This window comes from Nuphar pumila, chromosome 5 (assembly GCF_984573655.1).
Source record: "Nuphar pumila chromosome 5, dmNupPumi1.hap1.1, whole genome shotgun sequence".
NCBI classification, from domain to species: domain Eukaryota; kingdom Viridiplantae; phylum Streptophyta; class Magnoliopsida; order Nymphaeales; family Nymphaeaceae; genus Nuphar; species Nuphar pumila.
In genome coordinates this window covers 79,853,336-79,870,510 of record NC_143253.1, presented here as the reverse complement: position 1 = coordinate 79,870,510, position 17,175 = coordinate 79,853,336, and positions in this window count along the sequence as shown.

Sequence of the window (17,175 nt, the reverse complement as noted above, 5' to 3'; positions counted from 1 at the left end):
ACAAGGAACCCTTAATTCAGGGAGAGCTTCGACGGAAGCTCGCTTTTCTTGTGACCGCAATTTCAAACTAGGTCATTTCATCATGAAGGACCCTCTTTTCAGGGAGAGTGTGATGGACTCGTTCCTTCATGACCAATTCATCGACCTCATCATTACCGCCCCCCTTTCCATAAGAGAAGCCTAATGTTAGGAAGTTTTGACGAAAGCTTAATTTCTCTTCGAAAGTTCATTTTGCAAACACCTCCTCTTCAGGGAAGAGAGGAGTAATTCCTATTTCCAATTTCTGAATCTTCTCCTTTGGGGAAAGGAGAAGAAAATTTTTGTCATGGGTGCGTTGCGTTGTGCTTCAGATGCTTGCTCTCACCAAGGATTTCAAGAACATTTTGCCAATTTGTCATTAAATATTTGTTGATTTCAAAATTTTTATTGTACAAAAACATTACTTCAGAATACCTTCAGTATTACTTTCGAAAGGACAAAGCTTTCGCGAAGAAGGATTCAAAATTCAAAATTTTTCTATTGGCCAACCAAAAGGATGAAGAATAAATCCCCGATATGGCCAGCAAAGGAAATTCAATATTGTTGCAAAGCCATAAGTGATCGGTATTGATCGCAGTCAATGGCACATTTTTAAAGATCATTCTTGGAAAATAAAGCAGTCGAAATATCCTGGGTGATACAGAAAAATCCATTCAATCCCTATATCTCCTCAATCACCTAAAGTTGTAATTAAATATCTGCAAAAGGGATCTCTCAACTGTCGTCAAGATGAAGGCAAATTAGGCGAGTAGACCCCCGGGGCCAAAGAAGATTCGAATCATCTCCAAGATGACGGAGTTTGTGACGGATCCTTCCAGGGAAAGTTCAAGGCACCGTCAAGATGAAGGCGACTACAATGGGCCTCCCGACAAACCCTAAAGGATATTTAATTTCTGCTATCATCAAGAGATTTTCAACCAAAGAGCCAATAACCGTCAATATAATCCCTGAGAGAAAAGAAGGATCGGAGCATCTCTGAGATGAAGGAGTTTGTGACGTACCCTTCTAAAAAAAAAGAGAGAGAGAAAAGTCAGGACATCTCCAAAATGAAGGATGATGTAATAAAATCCCCAAAAGCCTAAGAGAGCTCTAATTCTGTCAAAAAAAAAAAAGTGGGCAGAAAGATCATCATGAGAAAAGAATCCCAAGATATCAGACTGCCGAATCTGTCAAGAATCTTCTTTAAAATTTGTGAAATTCTATTATCAATATTCCTTCACCAATTGCTTTCACAATATCAAGAATACTCTCTTTTCTATTCATATCAAGGAAATTGATAGCCTCCTTGAAAGAAAGTCGATTGCAAGAAATTTGAATTCGAATCTAGATTCTACGAAGTTACGCCCAGTCAGAGGTAATACTTCAGGTAGAAAAGAGGGAACATTTTCAAAACAATGTGCATCATTTTAAATTATTTTGAATCAACAATAATTTTTAATATTTTGACAATATTTTCTAGCTATCCTGGCATGAAACGAGAGCTTGAGGTTCATCTTTGGCGCATCCTGACATCAGTTGTTATCCCTTTTAAGGACTTGATAACGGGAGTTTTCAAGATTCCTTCCCTTCTATTGGTATAATCTGAGCGCATGGGCTCTTAGATTCGCACACTTCCTTGTGTCCCCACTGTCCCACCATAGACAGTCCAATTTCGGCTTGAGGTTAAGCCACAAATCATTTTCTCGCAAAAGGTCATCAATTTCAAAAGTTATTTAGTCTTAGCAATGAGGCACCCAAAATCAAACCCCTTTTCAAGCTTTAGGGACACCAATTTCATCCTTTTGCAAAACCCCTATCGGATTCATTGTGCGGAAATCCGAAGGTTCCATCATGATTTCTTCCTTCGAGGAATCCATTTCATTTTCTGCCCAATCAGGATAAGGGTACAAACCTGAGCCTCCTTTGATGAGATATTTCATTTTCTGCCCAATCAGGATAAGGGTACAAACCTGAGCCTCCTTTGCTGAGGTATTTCATTTTCTGCCCAATCAGGATAAGGGTACAAACCTGAGCCTCCTTTGATGAGGTATTTCATTTTCCTACCAATCAGGATAAGGGTACAAACCTGAGCCTCCTTTGATGAGGTATTTCATTTTCCACCCAATCAGGATAAGGGTACAAACCTGAGCCTCCTTTGAGGAGGTATTTCATTTTCTGTCCAATCAGGATAAGGGTACAAACCTGAGCCTCCTTTGATGAGGTATTTCATTTTCCGCCCAATCAGGATAAGGGTACAAACCTGAGACTCCTTTGATGAGGTATTTCATTTTCCGCCCAATCAGGATAAGGGTACAAACCTGAGCCTCCTTTGATGAGGTATTTCATTTTCCGCCCAATCAGGATAAGGGTACAAACATGAGCCTCTTTTGATGAGGTATTTCATTTTTTGCCCAATCAGGATAAGGGTACAAACCTGAGCCTCCTTTGATGAGGTATTTCATTTTCCGCCCAATCAGGATAAGGGTGCAAACCTGAGCCTCCTTTGATGAGGTATTTCATTTCCTAATCTGGTTAAGGGTTAAACCTGAGCTTCGTTTCTACATGAGGTATTTTTTGTCTCGTCCAGGTTAAAGGCAAAACCTGAATCTCACTTCTTTTGAGGCAAAATTTTTCTTCTGTATTCTCCATTTCATATCTACCATTTTCATCAGGGCTAATATTTTCATATCCAGTCAGATCCTTCTAACTGGGGCATTTTTATAGCCCAAATTTGGTGTGTTTTCTTTGCCACTAAGCTCGTCCTCAAGACGGCTTAGTAGCAAAGAGGGGCATCTGTAAACACCCCAAATTTTCCTCACCCATTCTCAAACAACCCTCCTCGTGTAGTGCCAACTCTGTTAGGTCAGTGTAGGAGTCAAACCCTGAGTCAGTTTCAGAAAAGCACCATTTTACCCATTTTCATTAGGAAAATTACCATTTTACCCCTAGGTCATCTCGGACCCCAGTCAGTCGGAGTCAACCAACCTCATTGGTCAGTTCAAGACAGTTAGAATATCAGTCATCTCAAGCTCATCTGAGCTCACAATGAACAGACCATTTTCATTTCTGACCATTCCTGCCAAAATGGGATCATTTCTTCAAAAATGAGCTCATTTCTCACTTGAATCCAAGCCAATTGTCTCTAAGTCAGTCATTCTCAGCCAGTCATGTTCCCCAGAGTCTAACTTGAGCTCACCAGGAGTTCAAGTGCTCTAGTTTCAGTTCAAAACCATTTCCAAGTGTCTAGGAGCCCATTTTAGTCCATTTTAGCTCTTTCAGGTGAAATTGAGCTGAGTTCAGTCAACTGAGCTAGTGTTCAAGCTTTGATTTTAGTTCATATCAGTATTACTGACCTTTGTTCTAGCTCAAACCCAGTTCAGGTTCGTAATTCACTTCACTCTAGTGATCATTCCGTACCATTTCTCTAAAAATGACAGCTTTTCTTGAAAATTCAGTCGGAAAGGTCAGTTGAGTCAGTGCCTGGTCTGTTCATTTGAGTTCTAAAACTCTAAAACCCAGCTCAATCCAGTTCATTTCAGTTTAATCTAGCTCAAACCCTAATTTCTAGTGTCACTCTAGCTTGGCAGAGCTCGAAAATCATTTCTTCAACCATTTTTGCAAATTTTGTCAATTTTAACACTTTTTGAACTGGTACAAGTGTCAATCGGGGTCTAACATCCAAAATTCTTCATTCAGGGTTAGCATTTCGCATAGCATTTCATGTCATTTCTCATCATTTCATATCATTTCTCAGCATTTCATAACATTTCATCACATTTCATTTCATTTTCGAAGTCCAGAACTCCAGCTTTATAAATTCCAATCCAGATTGAGTTTTAAAAGTTTTCAGAAATCAATTTCAAACCTCGGGTTTTCAAAATTGACATTTTCACCCCGGTTGTTTAAACCAATGAAATACGCATAAAGCGATAAAATAAAATAAATATAATGCCTAAAACATATCATCTACATGAGAATAAACAATAAATGAAGATAAAATCCAGAGGGTATGACGTTATTTGATGTTGGCTATGGCAAAGAGAGATTCAATCCATCTAATTGGATTGATCTCTTCTTCGTATAGCATCCTTAAACAAAATTTTCATATTTTCCTTTTCTTTTTTTTGTTTTTTTTTATATCACATACGTGAACATCAAGTTGGAGATTGGAGGCTAGAGATTTTAACCAAAAGCTTATGACTAAAAAAAAAATGGAAGAAAGGACATTGGCTTACCTTAGGGCCTTGTTGTGACAAGTGAAAGAGATGGTGTTGGTGAATTATAGACAGTTGTTGTACCGCAGATAGCTCTGGTTGCATGTTGTGCCTATGGGTTAACCGTGGATGTTGCTGAAGAATGGGTGGCACAGACTTCTGTACAGGACATTGTTGGTTCTGTTGGCTGCTAGAGCCTTGAGTTGTCTGCATGACATAAGGCTGCAGAGGCTGTTCAGATGACTGCATTACTGGCTGTTGCTGTAGAAGATGATTTGGTTGGATGATGGATTGCCCGAGTTGCATGTATTCTTGTTGAAAATGATGTGGAGGCTTCTGCTTCAATAATCCCTGTGGTAGGTGCTGTGGCTGCCGGCTGGAATAAGGAGAGTGGAGAGAGAGAGAGAGAGAGAGAGAGAGAGAGAGAGGTATGTTAAGGGGAATATGGGCTTAGCATGAGATGGATATGCTGCAGTTGGGAAGGAACAGGAAGTGTGTGTTGTAGGCTGTAGGAGGTTGAAGCTGAAGCAAGGTGGAGGTGGCTGCTGATGGCTTGAATCCAGAGGAGCTGCTTCCAAGGAAGCACCGGCTGGAAGAGATGGGGGTGAAGGAGGAAGCTTGGTTGCTGTGGCACTGGTTGATGGGATGCAGCAGTTGGATGCAACCAGATGGTGATGCACTGGCTGAAGGAAGGAGCTTGTGGTGGCCGTCGTCTGGAGCTATGGCCTGAGGAAGGTGGCTGTGATGGAGGTCCAGCTGGTGGCTGTGATGGAGGTTGCAAGGATGAGGTTTCAATGGCTGGAAGTTGCAGCCAAGGGGTGAGAAAGAGAGAGTTCAAGGGAGAGAAGAGGGGGAGGTGCGTTAGATGAGAATCAGCAGCCGTTAGTCCCTTTTTCTTTCTTTTGTCAATTACTTAGGTTTTAATCACAAAAAGCCTAAGTTTCTAATAAGTTGCTATGGCCTTTTTGGAATGACTCTACGTGAATCTACAACCAAAGGGAATAAGGAAGAAAGGGGAAAGAAAGGAAGGGAAGAAGGAAGGGAAGAAGGAAAGAAGAGGGAAGAAGAAGAAAAAGAAAGAAAAGGGAAAAAGAAAGGAAAGAAAGAAAAAGAGGGAAAAAGGAAAAGGGAAAGAAAAATGAGGAAAAAAATGGAAAGTGGGGCTGGAGGCTTGGGCGACCACCTTGTGGGTCCCACCTCTCTAAATCGCAAAATAAATAAAAAAAACAAAAATGAACAAATAAAAAGAAAATTGAAAGGAATAAAAGAATATATATATATTTTTTAATAAAACAAAAATGTAAATGAATGGGCCATCTCAGAGAGGGTCCAAATATCACTTTTGAAATTCATTTTGACAATTAAAGGGGTAAAATAGTCTTTTCAAAAAATTTCTAAACGAAACAAGTTATTTTTGGCAGTTTTTGAAACGAGCTCGGATTTTGAAGTTCAATACCCCATTGCGAAGCAAATCCAGCATAGAATTTGAAAATTTAATTTTGAAAAAAATCCAGATTGTTTTTCTAGAGAAAATATTTCCAAACAAAATGAGTTATTTTTGGCAGTTTTTGAAATGAGCTTGGATTTTGAAGTTTAATACCTCATTGCGAAGCAAATCCAGTGTAGAATTTGAAAATTTGAGTTTGAAATGAATCCAGATTGTTTTTCTCGAGAAAATATTTCCAAATTTAGAATCCCGGGGGTAAAAATGTCAATTTTAGAAACCCAGGGTTTGAAATTGATTTCTCAAAACTTTTAAAACTCAATCTAGATTGGAATTTATAAAATTGGAGTTCTGGACTTTGAAAATGAAATGAAATGTTATGAAATGCTGAGAAATGATGTGAAATGATGAGAAATGACATGCGAAATGCAGACCCTGAATGAATTATTTTGGATTTTAAACCCCGATTAACACTTGTACCAGTTTAAAAAGCATTTAAATTGATAAAATTTGCAAAATAGCTCAAGAAATGGTTTTCGGGACTCTACTGGGTCAGAATGACACTGAAAATTGGGGTTCGAGCTGGATTGAACTGTGATGAGCTAGATTGAGTTGGGTTTTAGAGTTTCAGAACTCCAATGAGCTGACAATGATACTGACTCAACTAACCTTTCATACTGAATTTTCAAGAAAAGTTGTCATTTTTAGAGAAATGGTACGGAATGATCACTGGAGCGAAGTGAATTACGAACCTGAGTTGGGTTTGAGCTAGAACAAAGGTCAGTAATACTGATATGAACTAAAATCAAAGCTTGAACACTAGCTCAATTGACTGAACTCAACTCAATTTCAGCTGAAAGAGCTAAAATGGACTAAAATGGGCTCCTAGACACTTGGAAATGGTTTTGAACTGAAACTGGAGCACTTGAACTCCTGATGAGCTCAAGTTAGACTCCGGGGAACATGATTGACTGGGAATGACTGACTTAGAGACAATTGGCTTGGATTCAAGTGAGAAATGCACTCATTTCTGAAGAAATGATCCCATTTTGGCAGGAATGGTCAGAAATGAAAATGGTATGTTCATTGTGAGCTCAGATGAGCTTGAGATGAATGATATTTTAATTGTCCTGAACTAACCAGTGAGCTTTGTTGACTCCGACTGACTAGGGTCCGGGATGACCTAGGGGTAAAATGGTAATTTTCCTAATGAAAATGGGTAAAATGGTGATTTTTTGAAACTGACTCGGGGTTTGACTCCTACACTAACCTAACAAGGTTGGCACTGCACGAGAAGGGTTGTTTGAGAATGGATAAGGAAAATTTGGGGTGTTTACACTTTCCAAAGCTGTCTTTGAGCATTTACCCTTTCCTATTTCATTAACCATCCATAGTGAGTTAGGATAAAGTAGGTTTAATTATTCTAGTTAATAGAGTTAACCTTAGTTAGTAATTAGGTCCTTAGTTAGATTGATTAAATTTAGGCGTGTAGGGTTTATTTAGTAACTATGATTATTTGATTTTGTTAATTTTAATATTAGAATTTAATTTCTTTAGGTCCTTACTTAGATAACCTAACCTAGTCAAACTAGTTGACCCAATTAGGTGAGTCGTGTACCTAGTCTAAGCCAAGTCAAGTCGACCTAGCCAAGTGTGGCGTGAACCTAATCCTAGCCCTATCTTAAACCTGCAACCCTTTGGTCTTTAGTGGTTTAGTTACATTTAGTTTTAATCTATATTAGCTTTAGTATAAGTTAGTTTAGTGATTCACTTAATTGATTTAGTTAGGTCTTAGAAGTTAATTTTTATTTAAGGTGTATTTTCTCATTATGTTTGATGTTAGTAGTTCATGTAGTTAAGTTGTAGTTAGTTTGTATTAACTGCATCTTTTAATTTCTGTAATTAGGTTTGCATCATTGATTAAATTAGTTGCATTTGATAATTAGAGTAACTTAGTGTTAGTCATAAATTGCATCTTGTGTTTATTTCTCCATTTATTTAGTATAATTGCATTCATTAGCTGCTTATAAACTGTCATTCAGTACCATTTAGGATTGCATTAAGGTTAGATTGCATTTTTAGTGTTTAAAATAGACTTACAATGTGAAAAGTGCATTGAAATCAAAACCTGATTTTTGCCCTGTCGCTCTGTCGTTATTTCATGTCAAACATTTCGAGTTTTCCAAATATTATTCTTCTATTCACTTTATTGGCGTGTTAACTGACTGCAGACCAAATTTCAGCTCGATCTGAGTTGGTTTGGTCTAATTTTTAAGCATTTTGTAAAAACTGTTTTTTCGGATTTTAAAATTTCGGGACCTGCGATATCCTAATTTTTCCTAGTTTTGAAACGCTTATATCTGAAGTTCCCGATATCATTTTTTAATTCTATAAAAACTGTCAGATTCTTGAACTTGTTAGTTACAGAATACAACAATTTTCGGGAAAATCGAATCTATTAGAAGTCTATTTTGCACTAGTTAGGGGTAGTTTCGTAATTTCAGTCTTTTAGTTATTTTCGGTTTGTTTTCTTCAGTTTCTGCATTTTTAAGTGCTGCATCTGCATCATTCAGCATTGTTAGACTTAGGTTATTTGATTTTAGCATTAGTTTGAATTTTTCTTGATTATTTCATTAGTAATTAGGTTTTGCTTGTTTAAATTCTTCAGAATTAGGTTTAACTTATATTTTAATTTAGTTTTATGAAATTAGTTACTAACTTTGTATTTTGCTGTGTTTTTAGGTTGAAAAGCATAACCATTTTCCAGGGATTATTGTCCAAGTGCGAAGATTTGATAATCGGTGAAAAGACAAAAATACCCTTGGCGTGCAACAGAAGACTGAAGTGCTTTTCTACGTAGTTGTAGTGTTAATTTGATATTGTTTTCACATTGTCTTTGTAATTTGTTTTTATTGATTAATAAATTAAATTTCTTAAAAATAATTGAGTAATTCTTGTTTTTTGTGGATTCGACCCGTACTTACCGCTTCGTGGAAAGTCAGTTATTTACTTTTGGTTGACGATTTTCCAAAGATTTTATCGAAAAATATTGTTTTAAAAATACCACTTCCAAAATATCAACCAAATTTTTGCGCCATTGTCGGGGAACGGCGAATTACTTATTTTATTTCTTAGAGTTTGATTTATTAATCTGTGTTAATTAGTTAGTTAGTTGTTTTATTTTCTAGTTAGTAGGATTAGTAAGTGAATATAGGATTAACATAGTTAGTACATATATGATTCACTTATTGATTTTCTAGGATTCACCACATTTTTCATTCTGCAAGGAGCGATTAGAGAGGTGGGTTTTAGAGAACTTAGTTTGTGAATTCCTATATTTCTTTTTCCAGTAAAGTAGAATAGTTTACTTTGTTATTTCATTCATTTAGTAGATAGTTCTGACATAGCTAGTTTAGCATATTTGCTTATTAGTTGCTTTATTTGTGTTATTTACATTTTAATATCCGTGTTAGTTTTAGTTCTAGTTTTAGATTTAGGTCGTGTGCTTACATCTGCTCTTCGTACCAGTGTATGCAGGGGCGACGAGCTCTAGGAACCCCATTACATCCATTCGTTGACAACCCAGAGAGAATTTTACATTCTCCTCGAAGTTCGACAACAATGGCTGATATGGATGCTCCACCTCCACCCCCATTTCATCCACGTCCTCTGAGGGAATACTTCATTCCCAGAGATTATGTCCAGGCATCCTGCATTCGGAGACCCGATGTAGGAGCGCCTCACTACGAGATTAAGGACAGCATTATTCAGATGCTCCTATCTTTCTATAGCCTTAGTCATGAGGATCCCTACTGGCATTTAGACAAATTCCTCGAGATCTGTTCTACTGTGAAGATACAGAATTTCGATGATGAGGCTTTGAGGTTGACCCTATTCTCGTTTTCATTGAAGGACAAGGCCAAGTATTGGCTAAAGTCCTTAGATTATATAGATATAGGGTCCTCGGATCAGTTACAGCAGGAGTTTCTTAGGAAGTACTTTCCCATTGGTCGTACGAACCAATACCGGAGAGCCATCACTAGTTTCTCAGAACTAGATGGTGAGCACTTTCATGAGATATGAGAGAGAATGAAGGATCTCCTCAGGAAGTGTCCCCATCATCAGGTGCCGAGATGGCAGCTGGTGCAGAGTTTTTAGGATGGATTGTCTGAAAGGAATCGTCAGATGATCGACTCTTCATGTGGGGGGACATTCATGTTAAAGAGTGAGGATGAAGCATGGAGGTTGTTCGATACATTGGCCGAAAATTCCATCCACCATGCTTCTAGCTCTCATTCGGAGAGAGCCACACCCAGCATTCAGAAGAAAGCTGGTGTTCTTGAGATTGGTCCATCTACTGCACTACAGTGCAAGGTAGACATGATTGCTCAGAAGTTGGACCAACTTCTCTCAGCACCATCCACTACTCAGCAGGTGTGTACTGTTTATGCGAGTCTGACACATGATATCACTGAGTGCCCTTCGACAGCTCAGTACCCTGAATTTGTTCAAGAACAAGTTCAGGAAGCCACGGGTTACGCCAGACCGCAAAACAACCCATTCTCATCTACATATAATCCGGGTTGGCGTAACCATCCGAATTTTTCATGGAAGAATTCACAGTCTTCCATGCAGATGCCTACATCCTCTGAGCCAGCTCGACCGCCATCAATTACCCTATCATGACAGAGGCCGAGTTATCCTTAGTCTTCTCCTTCATTTACTCCTCTGATTCCGCATGAGTCTGCCACGCAGGCATCTTTTGAGGAGAGACTTCTCCAGGCATTCAAAGAGGTGAAAACTTCTAATCAGAATGCCTTCGAGAAGTGTAGCCAGATTTTGAGCTCTCACACGCAGTCCATTGCGAAGCTAGAGTCGCAAATGAGACAGTTAGCAGAGGCTATCAGTAGGAGACCCGAGGGTACATTGTCGAGCTAGGCTATCATGAACCCGAAGGGCAAGGACCAGATGACTGGAGGCCTGTTTCATGCTGTGACTCAGGAGTGGAAGTGAGTATCACATCGAGAGCAGAGAGAGTATAGAGAGGATTGAGGAGCCAGAGACTAGTGATTCACCTTCGTCGGCTCATCCATCATTATCATCCCCATCTCCATCATCACCATCACCATCATCTTCATCATCCTCAGTTCAAAAGAAGGATAGGAGTGAGCCTTCTCACAAAGAGGAGGAACCAGCCATGTATATTCCCCCACCACCCTATCCCAAAGCATTAGAGTCTTCTAGATTCAAAGGGAAGCAGGGCACGAAGATCCAGGACATGCTTGACATTTTCAAGCATGTGCAGATCAACTTGCCTTTGCTCGATGCGATTCAGTAGGTGCCGACTTATGCCAAATTCTTGAAGGAACTATGTACGCAAAAGAGGAAATCCAGAGAGAGAGTTCCTAACAGGGTCCATCTGACTGAGCAGGTGAGTTCCGTACTTCAGCACCAGACACCACCAAAGCTCAAGGACCCTGGAGCCCCGATCATTGCTTGTACTATAGGAAACATCCGGATAGAACACGCTTTGCTCGATCTTGGAGCAAGCGTGAACATTCTGCCCAGATATTTCTATGATTCTTTTGGGCTACTAGAGATGAGATCGACTCCAATTACACTTCAGCTGGCAGATCGTTCTGTCGAGGTACCTAGAGGTGTCTTGGAGGACGTGCTAGTAAAAGTGGATGACTTTTATTTCCCCGTTGATTTCATCATCCTCGATATGGAAGGAGTGGATAGCCAGCACTAGACTCCGATCATTTTGGGTAGACCATTCTTGTTGACTGCCAATGCATGTATCAACTGTAGGACCGGAGCCATGGATCTCTCATTCGGCAACAGGAAGGTTAAGCTGAAAATTTTCCATGGCGCGATGGGTCCAGCGGGAGATATGGACTGCTTTCATGTAGATATCGCATAAGAGTTATTGGAGGAGCAACCCGATTTGTATATTACTGAGGATTCTTTAGATTTGTATCATATAGAGAAGACTAGTTGTACAGTTAGTGTAGATGTCTCTAGGGTGTCGTCAGAGTTCCCACCTTGGAGAGCAATCATTGAGCCTCTCCCACCACTTGCGGAGACCCTCGCCAAATCTTCGATCGAGTCTCCTCCGAAACTTGAGTTGAAACCCTTACCAGATTCACTCAAGTATGCATATCTCGAAGGTGATAAGACCCTACATGTGATCATCTCATCACTGCTCACTCAGGAGCAGGAGCAGAGATTACTGACTATTCTATGAGAGCACAAGGCAGCGATTGGCTGGGGAGTGGCTGATTTGAAGGGGATTGATCCTTCATTCTGCATGCATAGAATCCATTGCGATGAGGAAGTGAAGCCAATGAGGGATATGCAGAGAAGGTTAAATCCCAATATAAAGGAAGTGGTGAAGAATGAGGTTGTGAAGTGGTTGGATGCCATGATTATTTACCCTATTTCTGATAGTCAGTGGGTCAGTCTGATTCAGGTTATTCCGAAGAAGTCAGGACTCACTGTTGTGGAGAACGAGAAGGGTGAAAGAATTCCGATGAGGACCACTACAGGATGGCAAGTCTGCATCGATTATAGGAAGCTGAACGTAGCAACTAGGAAAGATCATTTCCCATTGTCGTTCATCGATCAAATATTAGAGAGACTCGCGGGACAGAGCTACTATTGCTTTCTAGACGGATACTCAGGATACAATCAGGTAGCTGTCCATCCTGACGACTAGGAGAAGACGACAGTTACATGTCCTTATGGCACCTTCGCATTAAGACGTATGCCGTTCCGGCTCTGCAATGCCCCAACCACTTTTCAGAGGTGCATGTTTGCTATCTTCTCGGACATGATAGATGATGTTATGGAGGTTTTCATGGACGATTTTTCAGTGTATGGCTCTTCATTTGAAGATTGCCTCCAAAAACTTACTCGAGTATTGAGTAGGTGTGTGGAGACAAATCTTGTCCTGAGTTGGGAAAAGAGCCATTTTATGGTCCAGGAGGGGATTGTGCTTAGACACATTGTGTCCAAGAGAGGCATTGAGGTTGACAGAGCGAAGGTGGAATCCATTTCTCGTTTGACTCCACCCACCTCTGTGAGGCAGATTAGGTCATTTCTAGGGCATGCAGGTTTTTATAGGCGGTTCATAAAAAATTTCAGCAAAATCTCTCGACTGCTTTGCACTTTATTGAAGAAGGACCAACCCTTTGTTTTTAGCGAGGATTGCATGAAAGCCTTTGAGATTCTCATAGAGGCCTTGATTACTGCACCCATTCTGAGACCTCCGGATTAGACTTTCCCATTTGAGATTATGTGCGATGCATCTGACTATGCTATGGGGGCTATATTAGGACAACGGATTGATAGGAAGCCCTATGTAATTTACTACGCAAGTAGAACTCTATCTGATGCTCAAATGAATTATACCACGAAAGAGAAGGAGCTACTTGCTATAGTATTCGCATTGGACAAGTTTAGGTCCTATTTGCTCGGTTCGAAGGTGGTTGTTTATTCTGACCATGCTGCAATGAAATATCTGTTGAATAAGAAAGACACCAAACTGAGACTCATTCGTTGGGTTCTGCTACTACAGGAGTTTGATATCGAGATTCGAGATAAGAAGGGAAGCGAGAATGTAGTAGCAGACCATCTTTCTAGACTGATCATGGAGACAACGCAGGATCAGAGGCCGATCGGTGATTCTTTCCCCAATGAGCAGATCATGTCAGTCAGGACATCGCAATTACTCTGGTTTGCGGATATTGTGAACTATCTGGTTTCGAGACATATATCTGAGCATTGGAACAAGAATGAGCGCGAGAGATTCCTATCTTAGGTGAGGCACTATTATTGGGATGAACCAGAGTTGTTCAGATATTGCGTAGACCAGATCATTTAGAGATGTGTTCCAGAGGAGGAATACGAGTCCATTTTGAGTTTTTCTCATTCTTTAGCCTGTGGAGGACATTTTAGCAGTAAGAAGACGGCTGCAAGGGTTTTGCAGTCTGGATTTTATTGGCCCACACTCCACAGGGATGTGCATGAGTTATGCAGGAGATGTATTCGATGTCAGCAGATTGGGAACATGTCCAAGAGGGACATGATGCCCTTGCTTCCGATATTGATTGTCAAGATTTTTGATGTTTGGGACATAGATTTCATGGGACCATTTCCGCCTTAATTTGGAAATTTTTACATTCTTGTGGCGGTTGATTATGTGTCCAAGTGGGTCGAGGTTGTAGCAACCAAGACCAATGATCATAGAGTGGTGCTTAAGTTCATTAAGCACAACATTTTCAGTCGGTTTGGTGTGCCACGCGCGATGATTAGCGATGGTGGCAAGCATTTTAGGAATGTACAAATAGCTTCTCTACTGAAAAGATATTCTGTCAATCATAGATTCACCACGCTGTATCATCCGCAGACCAGTGGACAGGTAGAGGTGTCGAATAGGGAGATTAAGCGGATTTTAGAGAAGACAGTTCGTCTAGACAGCAACGATTGGTCTCAGCGCTTAGATGATGCACTTTGGGCATATAGGGCTGCATTTAAGACCCCCATTGGCATGTCCCCGTATCGCCTTGTATTCGGGAAAGCATGCCATCTTCCTGTTGAGCTGGAGCATTGATCATGCATATAATTCAGGGTTAATTAACATTAGAATATGCATGATTTTATAAAATAATGTTTCAAAAACCCAATTTTATGTTAGTTTTCGAGTAAATGTGCTAAAATGAGTTAGAAATAGAAAATGCATGAAAAATAGTTTTATTTTACATTTTTATGCATATTTTAGTTTTTGTTATAGTCATAGTAGTTTGGTTTTAGTTTTTATTAAAAATAAAAATAAAAAAATAAAAAAATGGAGAAAAATAGTTTTATATTCATTTTAAGTGTTTGTTTTTTAGAAAAGAAAAAATTAAATATAAATATAAATATAAATAGTTAGAATAGTTTTTGAGTTTTGTCATAAATAAGTTTTGTTTTTAAATTTTTGAAAACTTTATAATAAACTGGTACATAGTTTTTGATTTTTGAAAATTGAAAAAAATAAACACAAACCGGTTTAACCGGTTTGCATTTCAAAATAAAACTGTTACAAACCGGTGAACCGGTTTGAATGGTTTTTAAAAACCCAAAAAACGAAAATTTCATTTGTCTCCACCCTGTACGCCAAGTCCTTCCTCTTACCCCTCTTTTCCCTCTCTTTCCCCGTTCTCCACCACAGGCCATTCTTCCCTCCTTCTTCCCCTTCTCCCTCTTTCTCTAATCCTCTCGCCGGTGGAGGCATTTCAGTCGGGCAACGGTGCACGGTGGAGGCCATTTCTCCTCTAACCCCTCTGGTTTGGTAAGTTCCGATTCTTCTACTTCTTCTTCATCTTCTTCTTCTTTTTTTTCTACTTCAGATCTTCTTCTTCTTTGTTTTCTGATCTTCTTATTCTTCATCTTCTTCCGATTCTTCATCTTCTAAATCTTCTTCTTCTTCTTCCAATCTGCATTCTTCTTCTTCTTCTTCTTCAACTTCTTTAACCTTCTTCTTCTTCTCCTTTTTAATTGATTCTTGTGTTGTGTTGTTTCTAAAAATGAAAAGAAAAATTCAAATCGAATGTTGTATTTGTTAATGCCCGATTTTTGTAGGATTCTTTGAGTTTTTCTATTTCTGATAGTTTAATTTTCCTATTGCTCATTCCGTTGATTTCCTGTACAATCACTCATTGTTTTCACTTTGTTTCATTCATCACACAGATTTGTTGTATATTCATTTGATGTTTTCATGTTTTGCAGTTTTTAAATTTCTGGTTTTTACCGTGTTTCATAATTTCTGTGTTCATTTTAATTCATCGTGATTTTCATTTTCTGTGTCATTGTGATTTTCATTTTCTGTTTCAATATTTGAATTCCATTTCCTATATCAATATTTGATGCTGATTTTTGTTTGACGATTTCTGTTTGATGCCTCCATTTATTTTGATTTTCTGCTATATTTTTTTCCAATTTCTGTTTTGTTTCATTTAGTAGTTTCTTTGTTTCGAAAGTCTCTATTTTTCTGCATCTTTAATTTCCTAATTTTGCTTGTTCTGATTTCTCTCTTTTTCTGTTATATCTAGTTTTTCCTGTTTTTCCTAATTTCCTGTTTTTACGTATTGTAATTTTTTTTCCTGTTTCTTTATCTCATTTTCCAGCTTTCAACATTCATTTCAACTCCTTGATTTCTTGTAATCCTGTGTTGCCTTACATTACGATTTCCATTTTTCTTTAGTTCACAAGTCATTTCCCTGCTTTTCAAATTCTTGTTTGTCAAATAATTTCTGTTTCTAATTCAATCATTTCCGGATTTCCTGCTTTAGTACATATTTCATATTAATTGTAATGTTTGTTTCTTTTTAATTCCTGATTTTTTTACTGAATTAGATCTTAGTTACATTACAGTTAGTTCCTGTTTAACATTGATTTTCCAATTTTCTGTAATTTTTAATGTCTTAGTTTCTATTCAGTTTTTCTCCATTTTCTATTTGGTAATTCCCTGTTTTTCAACTCTTAAATTCAATTTTTATTTTTTTGGCTAGGTTTCCTGTCGTTCATTACATGTATTCCCTGCTTTTAATTGTTCCTTTATTTTCCTGTTTTAGTTAAGTAAACTGTTAGTTAAGTGCTTTGTAATTAGTTAGTTAGATTTCTTTCATATTTCTAGCATTTAATTAGTTTTTTTAGTATACGTGTTATTTCTATATCTGGTATTGCTCGTGTTCGTTTGATTTGTGCAGGATAGCACAGGACTGGAGCGGAATTGATTACGTGACACGAAGTATGAAGAATAAATCTTCTTTTTGCTTTTATTTTTTTAGAATTAGGAATTTGATTGGGTTTGTAAATATTGCACTTTACGCCCTCTGCGAAGGGTATTCATTTGTTGTAATAGTTAGTTGTTTTTACCTTTTCTGAACATTTTACATTTCAATAATTCGGCAATAAAGGATAGTTTAGATTTGTGTACTTGAATACGAAATATTCCCGTTCCCTGAGTTCGACCCGGTCTCATCCACTAGTGAGAACCGGTTTTTATTATTTGATGTCTGGTTTTCACATGTTTTTCATTTAAAAATCTTTTCAAAATTACAACGATTATAAAGAAGACATCAAGCATAGAGCATATTGGGCCATCAAGAAGTTGAATTTTGACCTCGCCCAGGCTGGCAAAGCAAGAGCACTGCAGCTCTCAGAATTAGAGGAACTCAATAATGATGCATATGAGAATGCCAAGTTATACAAAGCTCGCACGAAAGCATTTCAAGATAAGCACATTGTTAGAAAAGTGTTTGAGCCGGAGCAAAAAGTGTGGCTATACAATTCTCGTTTGCATTTATTCCCAGGGAAGTTGAGATCGAAATGGACAGGACCGTACATCATGAAAGAAGTGTTTCCACTTGGAGCAGTTACTTTATTCGATCCTATGACCCAAGGTACATTCAAGGTTAATGGGCAAAAACTGAAGCCCTACATTTCAGATTCCTT